Here is a 26,433-nt window from a genome sequence, read left to right on the forward strand (position 1 = left end):
GAAGTCAAGGTAAACAACATCTATCGGGTCTCCTTTGTCCACATGTTTGTTCACCCCCTCAAAGAAATGTAACAGGTTAGTGAGGCAAGATCTTCCCTTGCAGAACCCATGCTGAGTCTTCCTCAATAACCCGTGTTCATCAATGTGCCTACTCATTCTGTCCTTGATAATGGTTTCTACCAACTTTCCCGGTATTGAAGTCGGACTGACTGGCCTGTAATTTCCCGGATCTCCTCTGGAACCCTTTTTAAAGATGGGGGTGACATTTGCTACCTTCCAGTCCTCAGGAACGGAGGCAGATTTCAATGAAAGATTACAGATTTTTGTTAGAAGATCCACAAGTTCAACTTTGAGTTCTTTCAGAACTCTCGGATGTATGCCATCCGGACCCGGTGACTTATTAGTTTTTAATTTGTCTATCAGTTGTAGGACCTCCTCTTTTGTCACCTCAATCTGACTCAGGTCTTTCAACACCCCTTCCAATATTAGTGGTTCTGGGGCGGGCAAACACTTCTCATCTTCCACGGTGAAGACGGAGGCAAAAAATGCGTTCAGCTTCTCAGCCATTTCCCCATCCTCCTTCAGTAATCCTTTTACCCCATGGTCATCCAAGGGCCCCACTGCTTCCCTGGCTGGTTTCCTACTTCTAATATATTTGAAGAAATTTTTATTGTTGGTCTTTATGTTTTTTGCAATATGCTCCTCATAGTCCCTTTTTGCCTGCCTGATCACAGTCTTGCATTTGATTTGCCACTGCCTGTGTTCCCTTTTATTAATCTCACTTGGACTGGTTTTCCACCGCTTAAAGGAGTCCTTCTTACCTTTTACAGCTTCCATTACTTTGTTTGTTAACCATGCTGGCCTCTTCTTATACCTGTTTGTGCCTTTCCTAACTTGTGGTATGTATTTTATCTGAGCTTCTAGGATTATAGTTTTAAATAGTCTCCAAGCTTCCCCAAAGGTTTTGACCGTATTTACCTTTCCTTTCAGTTTCCTCCTCACATGCCTCCTCATCTCAGAGAATTTACCCCTTTTAAAGTTAAATGTGGTTGTGGCGGTCTTTTTGGGCAACTCCCTATTTATACAAATGGTGAAATCAATAACATTATGGTCACTGTTCCCAAGTGGCGCAATCACTTTTACGTCTCTCACCAAGTCTTGGGCATTACTTAGGACCAGATCCAGGATCGCCCCACCCCTGGTAGGTTCTGAGACCATCTGCTCCATAGCACAGTCATTGAGAGCATCAAGAAACTCAATCTCTTTCTCTCGACCAGAACACATATTGACCCAATCAATCTGCGGGTAGTTAAAATCACCTATTACGACACAGTTTTTACGTTTAGCCGCTATCTTTAATCCCTCCATCATATTATAATCGTCCTCTCTCTTTTGATTTGGTGGGCGATAACAAACTCCCATAGTTAAATTTCCTTTTGGGCCCTCTATTTCAACCCAAAGCATTTCTAAAAGGGAATCTAATTCTCTGACCTCAGTCTTACTGGACCGTATATCCTCTCTGACATACAGAGCCACCCCACCTCCAACCCTTCCCTCCCTATCCTTCCGATATAACTTATATCCAGGAATCACCGTGTCCCACTGATTCTCCTCATTCCACCAAGTTTCTGAAATTCCCACAATGTCTATGTTTTCTCCCAACACTAAACATTCCAATTCACCAATTTTACTTCGGACACTTCTAGCATTTGCATACAAACATTTATAATTTCCCAAGCAAGCTAGGCCCGCCACCTCTCTCCTGCCACCTCGAGACTCTAGCAGACAGTCCATACTGTTTGTCACCATCACAGTGGACAACTCTGATCCGTTACTCGGTAGAAAAATAGAAGCCAACCCTTCATCTCTTTGAGACGAGTCCTCCCGAACCAGAGACATTCCATCTCCTGTCGGCTTTCCCCCAAGATTTAGTTTAAAAACTGCTCTGCCACCTTTTTGATTTTAAGCGCCAGCAGCCTGGTTCCATCCGGAGACAAGTGGAGACCGTCTCTTTTGTACAGCTCCGGCTTGTTCCAGAAAGCATCCCAGTGCCTAACAAACTTAAACCCTTCCTCCTTACACCATCGTCTCATCCACACATTGAGACTTCTAATTTGCGCCTGTCTCTCCTGCCCTGCACGTGGAACAGGTAGTACTTCCGAGAAGGCCACCTTGGAGGTCCTGGCCTTAAGTCTCCCACCTAGCAGCCTAAATTTCTCCTCCAGGACCTCACGACTGCATTTCCCCACATCGTTGGTGCCAACATGCACCATGACCACAGGCTCCTCCCCAGCACTGTCTATCAGCCTATCTACTACACGCGTAATGTCCGCTACCTTCGCACCAGGCAGGCAAGTCACCATACGGTCAATACGCGGTTTCGCCACCCAGCTGTCTACTTGCCTAAGGATCGAATCACCAACTACCAAGACCCCCCCTCTCCCCCTGCCCAGGGATGGTTCCTTGGCGCGAAAGGATACCCGCTCACCAACCGAAGAAGAGGTCCCTTCTGAGGGCGCATTCCCCTTATCCTCAGCAAGGTGCCCTGTTCCCTCTAGACCCTCACGCTCTCTGGCAGCAACGGGGCTGCCACATTCAGAGTGGGGCTCATCTAATACGCCCCCAAGAGTCTTCCCCAATTGCCTAACTGACCGTCTCTGCTTCTCCAGGGCAGTCACCTCGGCCTCAAGGGTACGAACTCGTTCCCTGAGGACCAGGAGCTCCTTGCATCGAGCACACACCCAAGACTTCTGTCCTGTGGGCAGATAGTCATACATGTGACACTCAGTGCAAAACACTGGAAAGCCCCCACCCCCCTGCTGGCATTCTACCTTCATGATATATATATTAAATATACAGTCCTCTTTAAATGCTGTTGTTTACGTGGCTCCCCTTCTGGAAGGTCAACTTACCTTATTGGGAGAACAAGGAAATCAGGGATCTGGGTTCCTGGTCCTTAGGAAGCCCCCAGGCAAAGAGCCACAGGCCAAGAGCCCTTTAGCTCTCGCCCTTCGGCTCGCGCCAAAGGCTCGCGCCTTTGGCAAGGCGCAGCTTAAAATGCAAAGAGGGTGGAGCAGACCACTCCTAAGCAATCATCAACAATTACTCTCAATCAATCAATCAATCACTTTCACCTTTAGCCCACTCACCCAAACGTACAGCAGTTCCCCAGCTATCACAACTCAGCCTTTTCAGCAGTCACCCAAGCCTCAGAATGAAGTCTTTCAAAACGCAGAAATTCTTAGCAACTTCTCCAGCTGTCTCAGCTTATCAGAGCTGCTCTGCTCTGTTCTGTTCCTCTCAGGCCTCTCTGAGATGTGCTCAGCCTTTGGCAAGGCGCAGCTTAAAATGCAAAGAGGGTGGAGCAGACCACTCCTAAGCAATCATCAACAATTACTCTCAATCAATCAATCAATCACTTTCACCTTTAGCCCACTCACCCAAACGTACAGCAGTTCCCCAGCTATCACAACTCAGCCTTTTCAGCAGTCACCCAAGCCTCAGAATGAAGTCTTTCAAAACGCAGAAATTCTTAGCAACTTCTCCAGCTGTCTCAGCTTATCAGAGCTGCTCTGCTCTGTTCTGTTCCTCTCAGGCCTCTCTGAGATGTGCTCAGCCTTTGGCAAGGCGCAGCTTAAAATGCAAAGAGGGTGGAGCAGACCACTCCTAAGCAATCATCAACAATTACTCTCAATCAATCAATCAATCACTTTCACCTTTAGCCCACTCACCCAAACGTACAGCAGTTCCCCAGCTATCACAACTCAGCCTTTTCAGCAGTCACCCAAGCCTCAGAATGAAGTCTTTCAAAACGCAGAAATTCTTAGCAACTTCTCCAGCTGTCTCAGCTTATCAGAGCTGCTCTGCTCTGTTCTGTTCCTCTCAGGCCTCTCTGAGATGTGCTCAGCCTTTGGCAAGGCGCAGCTTAAAATGCAAAGAGGGTGGAGCAGACCACTCCTAAGCAATCATCAACAATTACTCTCAATCAATCAATCAATCACTTTCACCTTTAGCCCACTCACCCAAACGTACAGCAGTTCCCCAGCTATCACAACTCAGCCTTTTCAGCAGTCACCCAAGCCTCAGAATGAAGTCTTTCAAAACGCAGAAATTCTTAGCAACTTCTCCAGCTGTCTCAGCTTATCAGAGCTGCTCTGCTCTGTTCTGTTCCTCTCAGGCCTCTCTGAGATATTTTTATTACTTCAGCTGGCACTATCCATAACGGTCTTCTCTCATCTCCATATTTCCTATATTTCATCCATGTATTTAGCAAATTATTTCTTATGTAATAGTGAGAGAAAAAACCGTCCATCTTCTTTTTTCCATAATACAAATACGCGTGCCAGCCAAATTTATTTCCGTGACCTTCCAGCACTAAGAGTTTTTTATTTAACAGCGTTATCCATTCTTTTATCCACACTAAACAAACTGCTTCCTGATATAATTTTAAATTCGGTAGTTGAAATCCACCTCTCTCTTTTGCATCTGTCAAAATTTTCATTTTGATCCTTGGTTTCTTCCCAGCCCACACAAATTCTGAAATTTTCCTTTGCCATTTATCAAATTGTTTACTATCTTTCACAATGGAAATCGTTGGAAACAAATACATTATTCTTGGTAGACTATTCATTTTAATTGCAGCTATCCTGCAGTGACAAATCAAGTTTATTCCATTTTAACATATCTTCATCCATTTTACGCCATAGCTTCTCATAATTATTTTTAAACAGATCAATATTCTTCATTGTTATCTCCACACCTAAATATTTTACCTTGGAGGTGACTTCACAGCCCGTTAATCTCTGCAATTCTTGTTGCTTATTTATTTGCATATTTTTGCATAGAAGTTTTGATTTTTCTTTATTAATACAAAGTCCCGCCAACTCCCCATATTCTTGTATTTTGGCTAACAACAAAGGTGTGACTTGTATGGGGTTTTCGTTTATAAACATTATATCATCTGCAAATGCTCTATATTTGTAAGTAAATCCTTTTATTTTTAATCCTTCTATTTCTTTTTCTTCTTGGATCTGCATCAGTAATATTTCAAGAGTCATTATAAACAACAATGGGGAAAGCGGACAACCTTGTCTTGTACCTTTGCTGATTATTATATCTTCTGTAAGATCTGCATTTATACATAGCCTTGCACGTTGTTCAGTATATATTGCTTTTATCGTTCTTATAAAGCTTTCTCCCAGCTCTATTTTCTCCATTACTGCAAACATAAAGTCCCAGTTTAAATTGTCAAATGCTTTCTCTGCATCCGCAAAGAATAATGCTACTTCCTTTTCTGGATGTCTTTCATAATATTCTACAATATTTACAACAGTTCTGATATTGTCTCTTATTTACCTTTTGGGAAGAAACCCCACTTGATCCTCCTTTATAAAATTTATCAAATGTTGTTTAAACCGTTCTGCCAAGATTCTTGTATATATTTTATAGTCATTATTTAATAGCGAAATTGGTCTGTAATTTTTTACATTCGTGACATCTCTATCTTCCTTAGGTATCAACAAAATAACAGCTTCCTTCCATGTGTTTGATACTTTCCCTTTTGTTCTTATCATGTTCATCAACTTCTGTAATTTCGGTGTTAACTCATCTTTAAAGGTTTTAAAATATTTAGCTGTATATCCATCTGGCTCAGGTGCTTTTCCATTTTTCATTGCATTAATTGCTGCTTCAACTTCTATCTTTTCAATTGGATCATTCAAAACTTTTCGCATATTTTGTTAAGGGTTCTATTTTCATCTTTTGTAAATATTCATCCATCTTTTCTTTCTTTATTTTAACACCTTTAAACAACTTGGCATAGTACTTAAAAGTTCTCTTTTTATTCTCTCTTGGGTAACCACCTCTCTTCCATCTACCACAATTTTATTAATAATTTTATTTTTTCTCTTTTTCTTCAGTTGCCAAGCCAAATACTTTCCAGGTTTATTTGCTCCCTCAAAAGATTTCTGCTGCAGTCTTTTCAAGTTCCATTCCAATTCTTTATTTAACAAATGTCTCATTTGCATTTGTAATATTGTAATTTCACTTATAAGTTTCTTTTTCCCTGGCCCTTTTCTCAACTCCCCTTCTTTTTCCTTTATTTCATTTGAATGTCCAACAACTGTTTTTCTTTTGCTCTCTTATCTTTATTATTAAGAGTAATCAATATTCCTCTCATTACTGCTTTATAGGCATCCCACACCATCTGAAATTCTATATCCTCTTTGTCATTCATTTGAAAGAAATCTTTACTTTCATTTTCTAGATATGTCACTATTTCTTTATTCTGTAGCAAATCATTCAATCTCCATCTTCTCAAATTCTTAGAGAATTTTGTAATCCACATTATTGGGTTATGATCAGCCCCAATTTTGGGTAAAATCTCTATTTTCCTTGTTATAAGACCTAAATCTTTAGCGCCCCACAACATGTCAATCTGGAAAAAGTTTTGTGTCTTGCTGAAAAAAAAGTATAGTCCCAAACTTCAGGGTTAAATTTCCTCCATATATCTTCCAAATTTTCTTGTTTGACCAATTCAAAAAAAGACTTTGGCAATTTTCCTTCATTGCTGTTATTTTTTTCCGCTCCAGATCTGTCCAATGAGTTATTAACTGTTCCATTAAAATCTCCCATTAACAAAACTTGGTCATAAGTCAGTTCATCAAGCTGTTGTATAATGTCTTTTTAAAAAGCATCCTTTGCGCCATTAGGCGCATACAATCCCAATAACAATGTTTTTTTTTCCATTTAATATTGTCTCTACTGCTACAAATCTTCCATCTTTATCTTTAAACACTAATTTTGGCTCCAATTCTTGTTTAATATAAAAAACCACTCCCCTTTTCTTCTGTTCAGCCAATGAAAAAAAATTCCACTCCCAACTGTTTGTTCCATAAAAATTTATAATCCTTTTGTTTAATATGCACTTCTTGCAAACAAATATTACAATTTTGTTTCTTAAGCCAATGAAATGTTGCCCTTTTTTGTGGTGAATTTAGTCCATTAACATTCCAAGACAGTAATTTGTAATCCATCGTGGTGCAAATTCTTTATTTTCTTCAAAAAATCTACGCATATCCTGTGCAGTTGTAATTTTGATTTTTTTCCCCTGGAGTTCAAAACTCAAACTTTCAGGTATTATCCATCTAAACCTCATTCCATTGTCTCTCAATTTTTCTGTCAACTTTTTATATGTTCTTCTATCATTTATCACTTGCCTTGGCAGCTCCTTCATGATTCTTACTCTACTGCCTTCCACTATCAATGTCTTTTCAAAATTTTTATTCGTGATTCTTCCCACCATTTCCTTTGTCATAAATCTTATGACAACATCTCTTGGTAAGTTATTTTTCTTGGCATAAAGTGAGTTCACTCATGAGTTCAATCATGCATGTTTTTAGTCTCTTGAGGGTTTTTCTCTAAAAATTCTGCAATTATTTTTATTATAAATTCTTTTAAATCACCATCCTCCTTTTCAGGTACTCCTCTCAGACATATCTGAGTCTCCATCAATTTGCAGTCATGGACTGTCACTTTTTCTTGCATTTTCAACAAGGTAGAATCATACACATTCATTCTGCCTTCTTACCTCCTGCACTTTATTAGATGTTTCCTCAGTTTCCTTTCTGAGATCTTCCATGTCTTTTTTAATATCTGCAATAATTTCTTTTTTCGATTCATTTATCATCTCTCCCACCCCTTTCATCATTCTGGCCTCCATTGCCTCCAGTTGGTCCTGCATTTTTTCTAATGAAGTAGCCCTTGTACGGGGCTGCTTGTGTTCAGACATTTAAAAAACAGCGAAAATTTGGACCTCACCAATTTCCAATTCAACTATCAGGTTCAAAAGAGTAGGACTTGCCCTTCACAACAAGCCCAATTTCGCCTTCCTCGGAGCTCCCAAAGTCATGATATTTATTTTTATAGTTTTTAAATCTTCCAAAGAGGCGGATGCAACTTTTTACTTCTCCCTACAATTTTTTCCCTTTTTAAAAACATCCAAGGTCCACACAAACAATATGACCAATAGTATTTATCTTCTTACCCTCTTCTCAGTTAACTCCAACAATTTTTAATGTCCCAAATTCTTTAAAAACATTGTTTTTATTTTGACCTCCCAGCAATGGCCGCCGATGTTTCTCAATGGTCATAAATTCCTAGAGTAGGTTTTCCTTCCACTCCTTCCTGCTTTTGTTGCCACGAAGTCTCATTCACACTGGTAAGGAGAACTCATGATACTTGATGTACTTCCTGTCTTGCTTGAATGTGCTGCAGGTCTGTGACGATGGTGCTCTTTTTTCAAAACCACAAGTAGACTAAACAATAAATTCCTTTCCACTTTTTAGCTCTTTTTAACACTGTCCTTTATATTTGTAAAGTCTAAATTTCATCTCTTCCTCCCCTCTTCTTCCAGACTTTCTAGATTTTCCTTTCCCACTTTTTAAATTTATTCCATTAAACTGTAAATAGTTCCAAATTAAGAGATAGTAATCTGTACCTTCTCTTCCAATTATCCAAGTTCTCACCGGTCTTTCAAAGCTTTAGATGTTTAGCAAAGTCCAAGAAGGTTAGGATCCTGTCGAGCTTATGTCAAATAAATGACTCCGAAAGCTTCTGCAGATGATGAAAATGCAACTCTTCCCGGAGACCCCTCAAAGAAGCCCCCCCCCCCCCCGGGACTCCCTTTTAGCCAAGGTAAATCTTCTCAAAGTTTCCTGTGCATATCTTGGACTAATCTCTAACTGAGAAAAGTAGGCAGTAGGCATTATATTGCCTTCCACTACCCTGAACAGAAGCTCCAGCCTGCTCCCGTTATTAGAAGCAGCTCAGTTCAACATTTTCCTCCCCCGGAAGTCCAACAACTTTCTTTTTTCTTTGAGACCATTTAAATTTGGCAGATTAAAAGAAGGCTTCATCAACTGAAGGAAAAGGCATCTGGGAAAGACTGTACTTATAGGTCCTCCCCCCCAATACAAATACAAAAATTCCTCAATAGGCATCAGCAGCTAAACAAGACTGCTGTGGACTACTTTGCCTTCCTGCGTGAGATTGGGATGAAGATGGAATACGCCACCCATAGTAGAGGATGCTCTACTAGGCATCTGGGAAAGACTACTTACAGGTCCCCCTCCATACAAAGTAATATTATCTATTTTTACTTCCATTCCCTTCTGCCCCAACCAATGTTCCCTCTAAGCTGCAGAGTCTTGTGAGCAACTATTCTACTTCGTAAACTACTAGCATTAAAAGTTGTAGCTACTGCATAAATTAGTTTGCTCTGGGTCATCCTTCATGAGCAAAGACAAAAATGTGTGAGCTGGAGGCTAAAAATCTGTGAGCTAGCTCACACTAGCCAGTGGTGGACTGGCGAGGGTGTCAGCTTGCCCAATGGCAAGTGGGCCCTGTGGGCCCCTGAAGAAGTAGACCCCCTTAAACATTAGACAATATGTTAAAAATGTTAATGACCTTTTAGTAGCTTGATAATATGTCACAATATTTATTTATTTATTTATTTATTATTTATTTATTACGTTCGACTTATATTCCGCCCTCTCAGCAAGCGGACTCAGGGTGGCTCACAACATCATATCCACACAATTAAACCAATAAAACATAAAACCATAATTTACATTTTTCAGTTTTTAAAAACATATTACATTTTTTAAAACCATTATATAGTGCTGAATCCATACAATATAGGTGGCATTAAATTTCCAAACAGTGATCACTGGCATTCTGTGTGATGTCCGGTGGCAGCCGTCTTTTCGTCAAGCATCGAAGGCCTGCTTGAACAACTCAGTCTTACAGGCCCTGCGGAACGCAGACAGATCCCGCAGGGCCCGTATGGCTTCTGGAAGAGCATTCCAGAGCTCTGGTGCTGCCACCGAAAAAGCCCTAGATCTTGTCACGCATAACCTGGCTTCTTTTGGTCCGGGGGTGGAGAGCAAGTTTTTTACCCCTGAACGCAGTGCTCTCTGGGGGATATATGGAGAAAGGCGGTCCCGTAGATATGCAGGTCCCTGACCATAAAGGGCTTTAAAGGTCAATACCAACACCTTGAAGCGAACTCGGAACACAACAGGTAGCCAGTGCAGCTCTTTCAGCACTGGCTGAATGTGCTCCCATCGTGGCAGCCTCATTAACAGCCATGCCGCAGCATTCTGCACTAGCTGAATTACAATATTATTACTGTAATGCAGCTAAACTTTATATTGTATTTAGGGTTGCCAGCCTCCAGGTGGGGCCTGGGGATCTCCCGCTTTTACAACTGATCTCTGTCAAACATTGATATTTCGCAATAATCAAGCTTTTGTTCTTTAATCAAAGACTTGTTTTATTGAAAACTCCATGACTTGCTCCAAGGACAGATTCCTTGGAGGTAATGGTAGACATAGTATTGAATAGTATTTTATAGACTACTTCAAAAGGCAGGGTTACAGATAACTTCAAAAGAATAACATAAAGATGCAGATTGAGTTGAAGGTTCAAAGACTACTAATTTGCGTCTCTTTTGTGACTAAGGAATGTTAACATCTCCATTTCTCACACATCCTCTGCTAGCTGCTAAGACATGGCTGTGTGAATCTGGGGGAGATGCATTTTACACTGTTAGTACAAGGTTACACTAAACATCCTGGATTCAGAGGGATTTATTATGCATCCACAGGGGGGAAGGGAGAGAAGGGGGGGGAGAAGAAAGGTATGGATAAAACCAACACTTAGAAAAAGCATGCTTGACAATCTCCAGCTGGCAGAGATCAGCTCCCCTGGAGAAAATGCAATCTGTATTTATATTTAGTATCTACTGCATACTGCCAGTAATATGTACAATATATTCACACTGTAATTTCTAAATATATATACATTTCACAGAAGTTTTAATTGTACTTTTTTCCACTTATGCATTTTTTGAAAATTTTATTTATTTCCTATATAAATTAAATGATAGCCTTATAGTTGTGGGTGGGCCCCCTATGTCTCCTGGGAACCAATATTTATAGACCCAGTCCGCCACTGACGCTATCTCAATTTAGAGGGAACACTGGCCCCAACTAAAATTAATCTCTCCTATTGTTAATACATTGACTACCATGTTCTTCTTCTGCTGTCAGCCTTCGAAGCAAACTGTGTGTCCCATCTGCTCTTATCTGATGAAGTACTCTTTCTCTTTTGCAATATTCTGCTTACTTGCTGTTTTGCAACTGTTGCAATTGCAGAAAAACAAAATAATGTCTCTTTGATGAACAGTGGAATTTTAAGCCTAGTTACATGCTTCTAATATAAACTCTCATATAGAATGGGTATCACTATGTGTTGTGTATAGGAACTAATGTCGTTATATTGTAATGGTGTTCCTGCCTGGCTCATTGGAGCCTTTAGGCATGAGCTTGGGGACTCAGGAACAATGGGCAGTAGGATCCAAATCCTTACTACCCAGCTCCAATCACAGGCCCCCTTATGGTTGGAATGATCCAATGGTGTACTTGCGAGGGAACCTGGTTGTATATATAGTTGGTCCAGTTGGCCCAGTTCTCCAGTCTTTTGAGTGCAGCCCTATACCATGCTGTATTTAATAAAGAGCCATGATCACTACTATCTCCTCCCATCCATGCATTGAACCCACTATATTACAGGGGCAATGAGGATGGGATCCAGATGAGCAAAGTCCAGGGCCAACTGGCACTGCCCAGTGCACCGAGCTCCAGCACCACCGAGCTCCAGCGCCACCGTGCAATGGAAACCGCCACCCAGACAAACCATGGCTGCCATGCCCAGACCGCAAGGGTACCTCCCTGAATTCAACACTACTCATCCAGAGGTTTGGGAATCCTGGGTCAAATGACTCAAGTACCACCTTGTGGCACAGAGAATCAAAGATGGGAAAGAGGACCAAGAGATAAAGAAAGTCGTCCTGCTGAGTACCTGCGGCACATTGAGGCTTGCAGAGAGCCTGGTCATGCTTGCCACACTTGAAACATCCTCCTTTGAACAAATCATTAAGGCACTGACCAGCCATTTCACTCCCCAGCTGACCACTTCACCCGACGGCTGCAGTTCCTCAATAGGAATCAGCAGCTGAACAAGACAGCTGCAGACTACCTCACCTTCCTGCAAAAGATCAGGATGAAGGCAGAATATGCCACCCATCTGGAGGATGCTCTACTAGAAAAATTCACCCAAGGCCTCCGCGACAGGAAAACTTGCTGGAAAATCGCAGCTGAGTGGCCAACCCCACTCTGCAAAAAGCCCTCCAGATAGCCACAGCAGCCGAAGAGGCAAGTAAGGAGAAAGGCTGCCACTCCGATGGCAGTACTCACTAACTTCCTCCTACAGCAGCGTTGGACGACTCCAATGGAGATGATTCTCAAGCTGCTCAAAGCGGCCCCACAACACCAGCATCCCCGTGCATTGGAGCTATCAGCAGCCAAAGTCTGCACCAGTTGTGGTGAGCCCTACGAACAGAGATCCTGCAAATTCAGGGAATCCATCTGCCACCAGTGAGAGAAGGCAGGCCATCTGGCATGGGTCCGCCATTCCAAGTTGTCTCATTCCTCAGCTCAATGCCAAAATGGCCAATGCCATGAGGCTGCCATCATTGAGTAACTGCACTCCACAACCACCAGCCAAATATACCAGCTATCCATGCCCTCCCCAGACAAGATTAAAATGATGGTGTCCATAGAGGGCATTCCATGTAGATTGGTGATAACTCAGGGGTGACTTGGCTCCTGCTTCTGTGCACCAGATCTTGCTTTTCAAGTCCTTCCCAGACCAGCCAGTATACACAAAGAACATTGCCCATTTATCTGCTGAGGACAAGATCCTCTCCCGAGTTTTGGACTGGGTGTGAAGGAGATGGCCCACTAGTCGAGTGGGCCCGGATTTTACAGCATATGCATCCCACCGGGACGAACTCTCAGTGCACAAAGGGTGTTTGTTGTGGGGGAGTAGGGTGTTGGTGCCCCTGGCCTTGTGCCAGTGAATCCTCACTGCGCTGCACAAAACCCACCCAGGGATCGTGTGAATGAAGGCACTCACCCGCAGCTATGTTTGGTGACCCAGGATGGATGATGCAATCAAGTCTTGGGTTGCTAGATGCCAACCATGCCAGGAGACCAAACCAGCACACCCCATGCTCCAGTTCAGCATTGGGAGTCCATGCGAAACCCCTGGACCCATCTACACTTGGACTTTGCGGGGCCCTTTCAGGGGCAGACTTTCTTTCTCATAGTGGACTCCTACTCAAAATGGCTGGAGGTAGTCCCCATGGTTCCTACCTCCTCCTCTTGGCTACCATCGGCATGCTCTGCCAGGTCTTTGCATCACAGGGCCTGATGGAATTCTCACCTCAGACAATGGGATGGCGTTCATGATGGTTGAGTTTCAGGACTTTTGCATCCATAACTTAATCAAGCACATTAGGTCAGCCCCTTTCAACCCAGCCACTAATGGCCAAGCCAAAAGGATGCTGCAGACAACTAAAGAATCACTCCGCCATATCATCCAAGGGGATTGGGAGTCCTGCCTTGCCAAGTTCCTATTAGGCCAGCGCACTATCCCCTGCACCACTACCGGCTGCGGCCCGGCAGAGCTCTTAATGGGCCAGCAGTTGTCCACCCTCCTCAATCAGTTGCACCTGGACCAAGCCCTAAACTTGCAGAAGACGCCAGAGGTGTTCCAGGCACCCTTTGAAGTGTTTTTTCCACTCAGTTTTCAACAAAGGTCCTTTAGATTTAGACAAGTTTTGAAAAGTGTGTTAGCAGTTAGGTTTTGTTTCTGGGTTGTTTTTTTTGGTAGAATTCAAGTCATAAAAAAATTCTCTGCTCTTGAAATCAGTTCAGTTTATTAAAGTTTAACAGCATGAATGTCATACACTATAAAACCATTTAAGAATTAAAATCACATTATAACAGACGTTTGCCATGTCCACAATACAACTTTTGCAAAAGCAACTCAGAAGCAATCTTAATCTTGAGATGTCAGAAGCGGCTGAATATTTTAATAACCTTCTAAGAATTTTTTTCTGGCTTTTGCATACTTTGAGCAGTAGAAAAAGATATGGGAGAGTGAATCGACCACTGTCAAAGGGCAGTCACAAAAGTACTGATCTGAAGGTATCTTGAAGAAATGTGTTGTAATGCACTGGGCTGTTGGCAGTGCATTACAACGTGTGATCATATATAACCACCTCAACTTTGGAACTGCTAGCATATTGAGATAATGAGGCGGATCGAATTGGGCTGGGTACTTAATTCCCAGATGAAGTGGTAAGCATTTCCATCTAGCACCTTTTTAGAGGGAGTCCCAGTCCTGTCTAAGCAAATTCTTTATAAGTAACATTGGTCTTCTTTCTGCTCTTGAAATATCCATATGGCTCAGTTTGCAAACCAAAAAGTTTCAGAATTTAGTCACAGTCCAGCATAGAATATTCCATAGTTCCAAAGTCAAAGAAAGACAAATACTACATGCAGGTGAGGACACAATCTCCTTGCAACTTTATTAATAGTTGATTTGATGAGCAATCTTTATGGAAGGTAATTAGCAGGTGAAACTACTGTTCAGAAATAGGATAACTTGCAAGGTAATTGGATTTTTCAGATATTTCACCTTCTTATCTACTGCCACAGAATATAGGTTATCTCAAAATAAAACAAATCAAATTTAGGACATTTCTGTTTGTCACAGAATGGGGGAAAATGTGCATCTTATTAAAAACAGAACAAATTAATTCAAATAGTGTTAAAAATTAAGTGCTCCTCTAAGTCTCTTTTTGGCTTTGACCTTGCCTTAGATTACCTTTCCAAACTGATTTATTTTGCTGAGCAAGACTAAAAAGGAGATCAAAATGGTCCATTGGCAACCTTGAAGACTTCTGCAACGCCAAAAGTCATGTGACACTTCATTTTCCATTTCTAAACTTGACATTCAAAGGGCTACATTTGGTATAAATAATTCATTGTAGCACTTAGCATCAGATAAGTTTGTCATTCTGTCACTTTAAAAAAGCCCTGTACTTTCTGAATATTTTAATTTTTATTACTCCTAGCTGCAGACAGACTATTTTCATCACTACTGTACAAACACATATTATTTTCATTACATGTAGCAAAATATACATAGTCCAATAACTGCATGCCAAGTAGGCATTAATTAAAATACATTATTGCAAGTATACTGCACCTTAAAACTGTAAAAAGAAATCTCACATTCATATCATAGGATCAGCTTTTTCTGTCTTGACTATCCCAGACATTTTTGCCATTCATTACTCAGCAGGTTCCAGGATTATAGTAATTATTGGCCTACTCTTCAGCTGATTAATTGGGGCCCTTAGGTGGATCATAGAGTCACTATAAAGCTGTCCGCCCCCCCCCCCCCATGCCTTTTCTGGAAGAACCAGCTCCTAAGGCCCATACTTAGAGAACAATGATGCCACTCACTCACTTTTCTTTGTATCTATTCTAATAGAAGCACAACTCAAGGCTACTCAGTGGTGGGAAAGATTCCTTTTTCAGCATAGTCTGAGACCAATTTTTCACTAGACCTTTAATCCTGGTTTAGCCCTGTCCCCAAGCTGACATTCTACACTAAAATCATAGAATCATAGAGTCACAGAGTTGGTTTCTCTGATTCTCTGATTCTAGTGTAGAATGTCAGTTTGGGGACAGGGCTAAACCAAGATTAAAGGTCTAGTGCAAAATTGGTCTCAGATTCAGATTCTGAGCCTTTCCTTTTCTTGTCGTGACTTTGATGGGAACTCTGATGTCACATTACCACCATGTAGAGATTATAGGTAGATCCTGTGTTCTACTGCCATGTATATGTGATTCCTCTGTTTGGAAAAGTTGAACACTTCTGTTCATCAATAATAGGTAAAGTTGCCAGCCTCCAGATGGCACCAGATGATCTCCCACTATTACTATTGGTCTCCAGATGACCAAGATCAGTTCCTTAGAAAAAATGGCTGCTTGGAGGGTAGAGTCCCTCCCCTTCCCTCACCACATTATACCCTACCTACACACCACCCCAGTCTGGGGCTGGCAGGCCCAATAATGAGATATCTAATTCCAGATAGATATCATTATTGATCAGGCCCATAGCTATGGGAGGGCCAGGGGTGTCAGGCCACTCTATGTAACCCCCCCCCCTTCCCTCTGTAGAGCCCCTCCACTATTTCTCTTTCCCCCCTGCTTGAGAGAACACAAGAGAGAACAAGAGAGCATGAGAGAGCAAAAGAGAGAGTGAGACAGACACAGAGAGGGAGTGACAGCAAGTGAGAGAGCACAAGAGAGAGTAACAGCAAGAGCAACACACAGAGAGAGCGACAGTGAATGAGAGAGAGCACGAGAGAGCGACAGTGAGAGAAAAAGAGCAGGAGGAGAGAGCGACAGCAAAAGCGAATGAGAGAGCGACAGCAAAAGAGAGAACGATAGTGAGAAAGAGCACAAGAGAGATCAACAGTGAGTGAGAGAGCATGAGAGAGTGACAGCAAAAGCGCCATGGACAGAGAGAGAGAGAGAGCGACAGCAAAAGCAAGCAAGCGAGAGAGAGAGCAGAAGAGAGTGACAGCTAGTAAGAGAGAACATCAGAGAGAGAGAGCATGAGAGAGTGACAGAGAGAGCATGAGAAAGAGTGTGCAAGAGAGAGAGCTGGGGCCGGGCAGCTGGCTGCTGGCTGCTGGAAGAAGCAGTCAAGAGAATGCAGCTTTCCCTTGTACCTAACTGTGATGCTGGAAGAAGCAGCCAAGCCCCATGCCTCCCAACAAAAAAATTATCCCCTGGGTCCTCCCACCCAAAAGTTTCTAGCTAGGGGGCTGTTATTGATCTTTTTCTTAACACTGGATGCCACCTCCTCAACTGTCTGGGAGTTCCAGTCCTGTGCACCAGATTCTCAGAGTTTGAACCAATAAAAGTCCTTTTCCTTTTGGACATCGATGAAAGGGCAGCTGCTGCAAGAGCTTTCTCAACCCCACCCACCTCACAGGGTGTCTGTTGTGGGGGGGGGGGGGAGTAAAGGAGATTCCAGATACCCATGGATCAATTCTCCATTATATCCTATGGGAATTGGTCTCAATAGGGAATAATGGAGTGCCCAGCAGACATTCCCTTCCCCCTTCTGCTTTCTGATGACCCTGAAGTGGGGGGAGGGCCTACAAACTGGGGGGATCCCCTGCCCACACCTGGGGATAGGAATATAACTTAGAACACTCCATGAGAGCTTTAACTAATACATATATTGAAAACAAAATTTTAAACCACAATATTTTTCACGTATTAATTTGGAATTATTTTACAGTCCATTTTACAATATACAAAGTTTTTCTTCATTTGTTAGGACTTTCTGAAGTCCAATGCAGGTGCGATTGCAGTTCCCAACCTTGTGTGGCTGCAATTGGACTGCTGCTTCCATCCACTTTCAGAGAATCCTTCTTCAGGCAGCTCACCAAGGGACTGGCATGTCACCAAATATTTTTTTTTTCAATTTAAGTGCCTTTCAATGTTGTAATAGAATGGTGTTTTTGCCCAGGATATGAAAGAGATGTGAAAAGCTCCAAGAAGCTTGTGCGAAACAAGGGCTCCAGTATGAACTTGTTCTTTCTGGACTGCTGGCTGCATATATTATGAGACATTGATCTACTTCATATTCATTTCACCCGGATTCTCTTGGATGAACTTAGCATTGATTTGCTGCTAATATTGGACTTATTCCCGGTGAACACGCTCCTTGCTTGTTCTAGAGGACCAATTGTATGGTCTATTATGAATCAATATATGCATTTGTATATTTTTACTGTTTATTGAATTGTTTCTTTGTTGTACGGAGGCTGGTTTTCATGGAAAGCTCAGTGCTTTGGATTCTTCTATCTCCAAGGATCAAGCATGGCTCCAGACTTCTATTTGTCCTCAGCTTCTCTTGAAAGGGCCAGACAAGAAATCCACAGGAGCCAAAATATACGAAGCTTACCCGGTGTTTCCAATTCCTTTGGAAGTATACTAGAATAAGACTTCTATTATACAAAAATCCTGAAACAGAACTTTCAGCAATAACAACCACTTTTACAGGAAGTTCCAGACCAAACTTAACACTTGAATACATCAGAATGACAGATCAGAGGCATATATTTACAAATTCACCCAAGAAAACAGCTTAAGTCAAATTCAGTATTTAAGCCATGGGGATGTAAAGTATTGTATGTGAGAGTGAAGAGTCTGTAGATAACAGAAATAGGATACCCAAGATTTTTTTTTTTTACCATAATAGAAATAGACATCCAGCAGGTCATATATGTCAGGTTCTGAACCAGCTTCTGAAACTTTATTTTATTTTATTTAAATAATCAACCATTCTACATGATATGTTATGAAATTAGATTTGTGATCTATATAAGACAAATCTTTTGTGGGAAAGATGTCTATTTAGGAGATCTATAATGAGAGTTAATACTTAAATTGGCACCACTAAAATATATACTTCCTTGGTACTGTGGTTTGAAGTGGAGACTTGGGGCTTTATTATGATCTTGTTCAATTATTGAGCCTTATGGGCGTGGGAAAGCAACATATTTATTTAATAAATGGAATGGACTTCCCTTCCCACTTAATCCAAGAGCAATTATAAGAGAAATTTATATACTCCTGTCACACGATTCCAATTCATGAAAATTAATTGAGCATCCACTTCTAGCTGGCTGATACGTGATTGTTAGGAACTGGCATAGTTTCCTGCAGTCTGCCAGGTTTGCACTGATTGGCTTTGACAGGTGTGGTTTGTGACTGAAATGGAAAAATTAACTAGAGGATTCAACAAAAAAACCTCACTGTATTTGATAATACAGGTCTTATTCATGTACAATACTGAAAATTTAACTCTTTTAGGTACATTTTTGAAGTGCAAATCTAGCCAAGTGTATGGCCTTATATATGGCCAACAGATTCAAATCCTCCATCCTCCTCCTTACTATAATTATAAGTATCTTCCTTCCCTTACCATACAACAGGAACCAAGTATGAAGGCAGGTAGAGAAAAACTGTTGTCTGTGGAAGGAGACCTTTCCATATGTATTATAATCTGTATTTATTTCTGGAAACTTTCATTCTAGAGTGTATCACCTTGTGAATGTTGTTAACATGGATTACAAAGCAGAAGTGAGATATTTTTAAATTGAATGTACATTCTAGTCAGTCTAATTTTTTTCCATTTGATTTACAGATATGGGGAATACAAAAGCTAATTTGAGACTCACTTTTGTAAACAGCATAAATATTTACTGATCTAATTCACATTTCACATTCAATAAAAAGCACTACATAACTACCTTTGAGATATTAAAAGTCCCACTTCCCACTTCGAGATTTTTCTAGCTACAGCAACGCTGAATTCATTGATTTCTCATTTTCTGAGCAGAGGTTAATGATGAATTATTACTTGTAAAGTACTGGGGTCGACGCAGTAAGAGACCAGAGTCGGAGAGTGATTTCAGCAAGCTTTACTTCAGGAACACAAACACAGACTGAGCTCTATTCAAACCTCCCGCTCCTTTATACAATTCTTGCCCCCTTCTGATTGGTCCTTAACTATGTACATGGATTGGCTATTTACAGGGGCCTAAGGGCCTATCAGGGTACAGTATGAGCCTAGATGTTAATTGGCTACTTATGTTTCAATCCTTCCCCTGATTGGGCACGCTTAGGCCTTCTCTGGAACCCTGGTGTGGAGTACAAGCTTTGGCTTGTTCAGCTTCCCTCCAAAAGTAACAGTTCCCTCCAAAAGTAACAGTTCTCCCATTCGAGCCTAGGACACAACATTACTAAACATCTGAGAAGTTAATTATGTTGTCTAAGGTGGTACACAGAAAGAAGTTTGCAGAAAGCATCTAAGAACAAGGATAGACATGATTGCTTTTTTTACGAGGTTGATTGGATTTGTCTCTATTTTTAATGGAGAAAATGTAACTATCCTTGACTGAACTATTAGGTAACTGTGTACCTGTTCTTTATCACATGCACATACTAACATGGGTGGGTTACTCTAAACCATTTGTATTATAACAGGCAATCCTCCTCATATGATACTTTTTCTTCTGACACTGAAATATATATATTGTATAAGTATATACAATTACCATTTTGTCTATATATTGAGAAAACATACTGAGAAAGTTTCACCATTATTCTGTATCTACTGATAGGTGCTTTACTTTATATAGCATATGATGACTTAGTCATCCTCATTTTGGGAAATTCCATGGTGTGTTTGAATTATGACCTACTTCTGACTTTACATGACAATCGTATTTGCTTTGGTTACCCTGGTATGAATGGCAGAAAAAATATAAGAACATAAGAGAAGCCATGCTGGATCAGGCCAATGGCCCATCCAGTCCAACACTCTGTGTCACACAGTGGCCAAAAAAACCAGATGCCATCAGGAGGTCCATCAGTGTGGCCAGAACACTAGAAAACCTCCCACTGTTGCCCCCCCACCGAACCAAGAATACAGAGCATCACTGCCCCAGACAGAGAGTTCCATCAATACGCTGTGACTACTAGCCACTGATGGACCTCTGCTCCATATGTTTATCCAATCCCCTCTTGAAGCTGTCTATGCTTGTAGCTGCTACCACCTCTTGTGGCAGTGAATTCCATGTGCTAATCACCCTTTGTGTGAAGAAGTACTTCCTTTTATCCATTCTAACCTGACTGCTCAGCAATTTCATTGGGTGTCCACCAGTTCTTGTATTGTGAGAAAGGGAGAAAAGTACTTCTTTCTCTTCCTTCTTTTTCCCATGCATAATCTTGTAAACCTGGAAGCTGACATTGGACAACAACTTCACCATATATAATAGATTCAATAGATTTAAAGATATACATTTGTTATTTTTTCAGCAGGAGATATTATTAGAGGTGCAAGTGACACAACTGTAAAGTATGAAATGAACAAGATGAACCATATGAAGGTGTCCCAAAAAATCAAGAAAAGAAACCCCAGTGACTACAGTGCCAGACTGCTGGATCTTGTACAGATGGATAAAATTTAAGACCTGCAGTTGCAGACCAGTTCATCCATTTGTGATCCATATTAATAGTAGCCAACATGGGATCAGGGAAACTAACGATATGATGGGTAGGGTGCAGATGGTGAGTTATATTTCATAACATGGATGAGGGAATAGAGAAGATCACAGAGGGAAGAGCTATCAAAGTGGTAAGTGCACTATCTAGAACAGACATTTTATACAGGAAAGAAACTTCTTTCGCTGGCTTCACATTACCATTGGCATTATGTGTGGTTGGTATCCCTATGTATATTCAAAAATTAGAAAAAACTTGTATCACTCAAAATATATAAATTATACCAAACATTTTTAGGAAAAGTTGAAGCAGCAAGAAAAGAGGAAGATCAGCATAAGATTGATTGACTCAATAAAGGAAGTCACAGCCCTCAGTTTGCAAGATCTGAGCAAGACATTCTGAAGGACATTAATTCATAGGATTGCCATAGATTGGAAGCGATTTGATGGCACTTAACACACACATGCTTCCCAAAAATACAAACATATAATTGTAACTTGACAGCATTAAAAATTCTCAACTTTTTGCTTTCCAAACATATTGCCTGCCTACTTTTAAAATCTATGTACAAATAACTTATTTCTTTAAGTACATCACTTTCACATCCCTCAGCTTCAAGAGCTGCATATAAGAGGTTGTACATAGTTATTGCATCCTCTTAATAACAAGATTAACTATTTCTCTTTCTATCAAAACTAGATTTAATTTATGTAATAAATAAGCTTGAGACCAGAAGAAGTAATGCACAACAAAAATTGCAGTGCTCTTGCAAAATGAAAATCAAATTAAGACCTACCAAAGACCCTAGTTACATAACAATAGATACCTCTTCAGAAGTGTGTAAGTTAAGTGCCATCAGGTTGCTTCTGACTCTAGGAATTAATGACCTCTAAAAAATCCTTTCAGTAACAGCCTTGCTTAGGTATTGCAAAATGTGGGCTATGGCATTCTTACATGAGTCGATCAAACTCATGGTCCTCCTCTTTTCCTACTGCCTTCAACTTTTCCTAGCATTATTGTCTTTTCCAGGGAATCCTTCCTTCTCAGAATGTGACCAAAGTACAATAGTCTCAGTTTGATCATTTTAGCTTCTAGAGAGAGTTCAGACTTTATATATAAAAACATTTATAAAATACATTTATTTTATAAATATTTAATCATATTATAAAATGTCCCTCTCAAACATATTATGATTCTCCATGAGAGGACAATGATTCACCATGAGAGGATTTCGCTAGCTCAGCCCCCACATCACAGTGCCGCACAACAGGAACAGCCTGATTGAATGACATGTAGCAGACCAGGTACAAGTGCTCAGGTATTACCTCATTCATTGGCTCATATAACAGGTAGGTTAAGTTATGTTTGAGTGATATTCCCTCAGGATCTTCTTTGGCACCACCCTCAATGGGGGTATCACATCATTCATCAACTCACCCCTCAGGTAGGATAAGTATGTACGAGGTGATATTCCCACAAGGTATTCTCTGGCACAAGCCCCAGTGGGATTAGGCCCATATCACCCCCAGCCAGAACAGACAGCCATCTAACCCCTGAAAGGTTTCTGTTGTACTGCTGCCACCACCGAGCCATCATGTGGGCCTTGGCCCTGCCCCCTCCATCAGAGCGGCACTCCTGTCTAAGTGCGCAAAACAAAAAAGGAAGGACTCCTGACCCTTAGAGAAAATTGGGCCCTGACTGCCCCCCGGTCTGAATCAGCAGCCATCCAATTCCCATGGAGACTGCCACCAATCTGCCGTATGGCCTGAACTGGCAACCCCTTGCCTTCCTCAAAGGCAAACCACCAATCTAATGCACAAGCCATGGCCCTGTCCTCATGTTGATGCCTGTAACTCCATTTCTGGCTGAGCATTCAGGCAAAAGAGGAAGTGCGCAGGTGCACCATTCTTAAATCTATGCCAGCTACACCCCTCACTTCATGATACCAGTTTCATATGTCTGCCTTCCACCACCTCCTTCTGGGGGAGGCAAAGCTGCCCCTGTCCATGACTGCCCTTGAGGCTCTCCAGCCAGTGGGAGCCAAATTAGGTATGAGGAGTTCCTATTTTGCATCTTTATGTGGTTCCTCTGTTGTTGCTCTTTTTTTCTCCAAAGGCTTCTGCTTCAGTACACAAAAGAGATGAGTTTGAAGTACATTACCAGCTTTTAAAGAAATCATTTTCCTACTGCCTTCAACTTTTCCTAACATTATTGTCTTTTCCAGGGAATCCTCTCTTCTCAGAATGTGACCAAAGTACAATAGTCTCAGTTTGATCATTTTAGCTTCTAGAGAGAGTTCAGACTTTATAATAGTTGAAAAAGTTGCCTCATAGCAGAAAAATCAAATTCTTTTTCTTTCTCAAATGCTCACTTCAATGTGAAATTATAAGGTAGGCCATGGTCAAAACACAAGTTTTTTTGTGTGTAAAAATTATTTCTACACTAGTACATTGGGATAATAAATAACCCTAGAGCAAACTGAAAGCTATAACTCACTAAAGGGACTCCGCTTGCATTATATACTGTTACTGTGCACCACTAGAGTAGGTTTGATGAATGGCCCTGGAGCTCCGTGTGTGAAATCAACCATGTATTATAGGTTTGAGTGAACATACTGAACATACTGGTATGAAATAAGAACAGGCCACAACCTTTCAGCAATCTCTGACCCAATCTCATCCTACGTATCAGGTTCATATGGGCATCTAAGTATACATATCAAAAGTACAATATTGTCCTCTTCACAAACTCAGCAAGTCACACTTATATTCAGTGCTTGTCCAGCCTACTCTCCACTTTATACCATTTCAATTGCATGGATAGGCCAGTGCATCATGTAAAAGAATAATATACTGGATCAGGATGCTTTCAAAAGCACACACAGTGGAGAAATAGCCCCTGGTATCCCTCTCCAAAAAAGGTTCACGAGAGATTAACAGAATGAACAGGTTCCTGGGTAGAAAATTTCCATTGTTGGATATCCTCAGTGACAACCATTGATAAATCTATTCAAGTTTGTGGTTTGCGTTCCACATTCAAGGATTACTACTGCCGCAGCCACTAGTCGGCGTGCCTTGCAGGGGAGGAGGCGGCGGCTCCTTGTTCTTCTGGTTGCTTTTGCCCCGCAGTGATGAGCCCTGCGAGAAGCTGCTGCAGGGGTGGTGGTGGTGATGCTTCGGGTCCTTTGTGTCACGGTTGTGCAGGCGGATCAGCCCGATCTTTTGTAGCAGAGTAGCCATCTTCCGTATGGCCTCCTTCCTCGGGGGGGGGGCGATCCACTGCCCACGCCTCCCAGTGCCTCCCAGTGCCTCCCAGCACCAAGAAGCCCGGGTGGGGGCAGGGGGAAGGAGGAGGTGCTCCAGGAGGCAGAGACCCCCTCTCGCCACACTCACTCGCCGCTTTGCAGCACAGCTGTCGGGGATGCTGCTGCGGGTGGCATTGCAGCCTTTGGGCCGCCTCTGCCGGGGGCGTCAGAGCCATGCAGCCGGAGCCAAGCAACAGGCATTTGCAGGCTGCGGCTCCACTGCTGCTCTGGGCGTGGAAAGCAAAGGTCCCCCCCCCTTCCTCCTCCTCCTGTTGTTGCTGCTGCTCACTCCATAAGATGCACACACTTTTCCCCCCACTTTTTTTGGAGGGGGGGGAAGTGCGTCTTATGGAGCAAAAAATACGGTATATGTTCTGTTAAAATAGAAGTTTTCTGTCTTGGTTCCTAAAATGGTGGCACAGAACACCCAGGACAAGCCGAAGGGTTTTTAGTACCCTAAGCCAGCTGCTGCCCCACCGTTGGTGTGTGCAAAAAATTTTTTTGTAAATAGAAACAGAAAAATATAAGTATTTGCTGCTGTTTCTAAATCCCAGTATCAATATTTACTTTTTTACTTTTTTGTTTTCTTTGATTTATATCCCACCCTTCCCACAGGGTGGGCTCAGGCCAGCCTTCAGGTCAGTGGCGTAAGAAGGGGGGGCGTGGGGGGCGGCTCGCCCCAGGTCTGGGGGTCCCCGCATTGCCAAGGGGGCCCCCGAACAATGGCCTTGTTGCTCGGTTTTCGTAGCGTGAAGCTGCTTGCGGATCTTCGCGTCTCCCTGCCTAGCGGAATAATAGCCGCAGGGGCAGAGTTTATATATGTTTGTAACAGAAGGAGCAGAAAGGTTTGACGCCTTGGAGCGTGCAGGGCTGGCCGGCGGGGAAAGAGTCCCTTTTCCGAGAGATCGAGTGACGAAGATCGCCCTTGGGCTGGACGCAGAGCGCCTTCTGCAGCCTTCGCAGCAGGATCTGGCCCCAAATCCAAGAGGACCGGGACCCGGGCGCGCGGTTGCTTTTCAGCTGCTTCTGCTTCCTCTGCCCACTCGCGGCCGGCTGCGTTCTCCGTTTGACCCCACTTTGGCGTCTGCCCTCACCCGCCCCCTAGAGGGGGCAGGCCGAGGAGGAGCCAGGGGCCTGATCCACCCGAGGGGCCTGGCGGGAGATCGGGTTGCCTGTTTTGCATATGTTTTGGTGACAGCGCCGAGGGACCGCCCTTCTGGGCTGAGAATGTTTCCTCCTCCTCCTTCTCCTCTCTGCTTCCCTCCCTCTTTTCCCCCTTTCTTTCCCGGGAGGATCTTGGACACTCTTGCAGGTGAGACTAACCTCAGAGGAGCAGCCAGGCGGCGACGGCGCCGCCCAGGGAAGGGCTTCCCTGCGATCAAAACAGGAACTGTGTGTGATTCACCACTCTCTTCCTGGGGGCGAGGGCAAGCCAGGTCGCTCTGTTGTGGGGTGGGGACATTTACGGGAGAGATGAAGTCCAACCATAACCTCTCAGCACATTTTGGGAATAAAGCCTGGCCCTGCGGAATCGAAAATAACTAGTGGTACACCCTAACTGGCTTCATGCCTACTTAGAAGCAAGCCTCACTTTGTTAACCAGCCTGATTTGGGCTGAGGTTACTGATTTATTTACTCCATGAGTGGGACACAAAGCAGTTTACTTCCTTCTCTTCTCCCCATTTTACCCTCACAACAACCCTATGAGGTAGGTTAGACTGTGAGTCCAAAATCACCCAGGCAAGCCTCCATGGAAAAGTGATTTCCTGAGCCTCCCAGAAGGACACTAATAAGCAATACTCCCTCTAAGCTGTGGAGTCTTGTGAGCAAAGATCTATTTCACGAACTACAGGCACTAAAGTTGTGAGCTACTGCATAAATTAGCTTGCTCTGGGGCCATTTTCCCTGAGCTTAAGACATAAATGTGTGACATGGAGGCTAAAAAACTGTGAGCCAGCTCACACTAACTCAGCTTAGAGGGAACACTGCTAACTAGTATAAGTACACTGGCTGTCAGGCCTAAGAACTCTTACCTGGTAGAAAGTTGCCTTGACTGAA

Source organism: Heteronotia binoei, chromosome 4 (assembly GCF_032191835.1).
Source record: "Heteronotia binoei isolate CCM8104 ecotype False Entrance Well chromosome 4, APGP_CSIRO_Hbin_v1, whole genome shotgun sequence".
NCBI lineage: Eukaryota > Metazoa > Chordata > Lepidosauria > Squamata > Gekkonidae > Heteronotia > Heteronotia binoei.